The sequence below is a fragment of the Dipteris shenzhenensis genome, chromosome 12 (genome assembly GCF_047967505.1).
Source record: "Dipteris shenzhenensis isolate YYH24624 ecotype China chromosome 12, Dip_SZ_1.0, whole genome shotgun sequence".
NCBI classification, from domain to species: Eukaryota; Viridiplantae; Streptophyta; class Polypodiopsida; order Gleicheniales; family Dipteridaceae; genus Dipteris; species Dipteris shenzhenensis.
The window spans coordinates 27,861,443-27,864,406 of NC_141607.1; the positions used below are offsets into that span (position 1 = coordinate 27,861,443).

At 50.0% G+C, this 2,964-nt stretch overlaps 1 pseudogene; it reads right to left on the bottom strand.

The window, feature by feature from the left end:
- Window positions 1-2,030: 2,030 nt before the first annotated feature.
- Window positions 2,031-2,516, bottom strand: LOC147896057 (ribonuclease 1 pseudogene; annotated as a pseudogene).
- Between the last annotated feature and the right edge of the window lie 448 nt (window positions 2,517-2,964).

Genomic DNA, 2,964 nt, shown 5'->3' on the forward strand with positions numbered 1-2,964 from the left:
GAAAACTATCAAAACGTGTTAGTTTACTTCACATTTGCATGAACGAGCAATATTACTATTTCCATCATGAGTCATTACAAGGTGTTCTCCTCACTATTACAAGGGTTATGCGGTTTCTGGCGTTACCCATACCCACGTCTTCTCCTACCGTCTAATAATGACCAGGCCTGCAAAATCTGATAAAATCGTTTCTCTAAAGGCTAGGCCTGCCATTGACTGAGTGTTGGGCGGGATGATAGGTCCATTGGAATTCGAGTGGAGTAAATGCTGAGTAAATGCTCATAAAAGAAGAAGATCTCAAGAAGAAGGAAGCAGACGCGAGGCTTCCTTCTTCACTTCTGCCAACCAATGGCTCGTCCACTTCCTTCTTCACTTCCACTTCCGCCAACCATCAGTTGCAGTGCGTCCACCTACGACTTGACCATGCCTGGGTGGATGAGTGTGAACCCCAGCTTGAGTCTTGACAAAATAGGCCACCTACACTCCAAGTAATGCCTCCCTCTAAATGTTATCTACACTCCAAGTAGCTTCCCTCTAAATGTTATCTACACTCCAAGTAATGCCGTGCTATCTAAACGTCGGTTTGCGAGCTCTTGAACTTTTGGCGTTGTTCTATTGTGTAGAGGAGCTCGCAGAACTTCAAATTCACGGCAGCTTCAATCCTCTTCTTTTGGCGTTGTTCTATTGTGTAGAGGAGCTCGCAGGACTTCCAATTCACAGCAGCTTCAATCCTCTTCTGTGGGTGTTAAGGTATTTCTCACTTATGTCTACGTTTTTTATTTTCTTCGACGTTCCTCGTAGAACTGATGGTAACCGACCAGAACTTGTAGAACCTTCGCTTCCATCGTTATCTTCTACTTTCTTAAAAAATGCCATTCATCTTACGATAACTTCTTATGGCCATTACCCTTTGCTACGAGATTACCCTTCCTCACCCCCTCGGCTCGCCGCCTCGGCTTCCTTCCTTACCCCTCTCGTCTTCCTCGTCTTCCTCTCGTCTTCCTTCCTTTCCTTCCTCGTCTTCCTCTCGGCCTTCCCTGCTACTCCTCTGCTTTCCTGCTCGTGGCCAGTTTTTTGGCTGCCTGTCTCTAGTCTTTCGCGTATCTTGTTGCTCCCAAAGCCTCCAAATCTGGCTGCTCATGATCTCCTACTACGGGTACTTTACGACGGTCTCTAATTACCTTGCTCTCAATGTCTTTTGCTATGCACGTTTCGGATGGAACCTTAACTACGTGTGAACAACCTTTCTCTTCATGGTGGACAATCATCTTTCGTGTAGCTCTAGCTCTGGGCTTTCGTTTTCTTCTTGCTTGTAGCTCTAGCTTTGGACGCCTCTCGTATAACCTCGCATAGCTTCTTTCTTGTGGCTCTACCTTCCTGCCCTCTCTTGGCTGTGGTGGCAGTTGGACTGCCTGGGGCAGCAAAAGAGGCAGCGCGTTAACGCGCTGCCTCTTTTGCTACCCCAGGCAGTCCAGCTGCCACCACAGCTATCTCTTAGCTGTGGTGGCAGCTGGACTGCCTGGGGCAGCAAAAGAGGCAGCGCGTTAACGCGCTGCCTCTTTTGCTGCCCCAGGCAGTCCAACTGCCACCACAGCATTTGGAGCGGATTAGATTCTTGATTTGCGGGAGGCAGCCGGAAGCGTTGAGAGCGCCAGGCGTAGTAAAGGAAGGGAGCGTGCAGGGAACAATACCGAATAGAATTCTGTGGACCAGGTACAGTGCTTTTTTGCGGCGATGGCTGCGTGCTCTCTCCTCCAACTCGGGTGCTGCTTTTTGGAGGCACCATTTCTCTCAAATCTCAAAGTCTGGATAGGAATTTTGTGCTCTGCCTGGCTGTCACCTTCGATGGTAGACGAAGACGCAGGCCGGCGAAGGAAGTATAATGATGCTGATGAACTCACAAAAAATAGCGGCTGATTTCGAGCAAGGTGCCGAGTTTCTTCTGTGAGGCCACCTTGAGCATTCGCGACTTGTCTTGTCGCGTAAGAGTAGACTGGGCGGCAAATGTTTTTAGGCCAACTCTCCGTGACCTAGAACGATGGAAACGTGACTTGCGATTCACTGCTCCCACTCGGAACTACTGGGCACTCAATTACTGTGGCCGCATCGGTCGCCACGTACACATACACCTGATACAGTTGCACATTGCCTGACGCATCTGTGTTGCATTCCACCCCCGGCGTCTTCCCAATTCCTTTCGTCAGAGCGGCCGTGATGTCTGAGAAACTGTAGGAGTTGCCATTGGGTTGAATTCCTGCAATCCATGGCATTGTTTATGGGCTGGCGGAGTCTACAAAGGTCGAAGGAAACAGGTGCTAGTGCGAGAGGAAATATAATGGATAGCGCATACCTACGCTTTGTAAAGCACCCAGAACGTTTGCGCTCTGCCAAAGGCTCAGCGCAGCCTGGAAGTATGAATGTTCATCCAGCCCCGAGCATGTCCCATGCTTCGTCCATTCATGTGACCAGAATTGAGATCCGTCTCCGCTCGGGCACGCAAGTGTCTCCCAATACATTTGCAATTGGCTTACCAAATCATTTGGAGTACGAGGTGGAGGAGGAGGCGGTGGCGCTTCCGGCGGAGCGGCTTCTAAGGCCGAATAGTTGGGTTTTCGGGTTCCCCGGTCACACCGAAACGTATCGATCGTTTGCCTTTTCCCTCTCTTCTTCGTCTAGCTTTCATCTCCCTTTCTCTGGTGGCTTATATTGTAATGCCCATCGTTATGATGGATATTAGCTTGTGTGCCGAGTTTTCACTTCCAGCACGAACAATTCGTAAAACTCGCTTTATATTCAATGCCGAGTTTTCACTTCCAGCACGAACATCTCGGAGGTGGTGGCAGTTGGACTGCCTGGGGTGGCAGTTGGACTGCCTGGGGCAGCAAAAGAGGCAGCGCGTTAACGCGCTGCCTCTTTTGCTGCCCCAGGCAGTCCAACTGCCACCACAGCATTTGAACTGTGGGA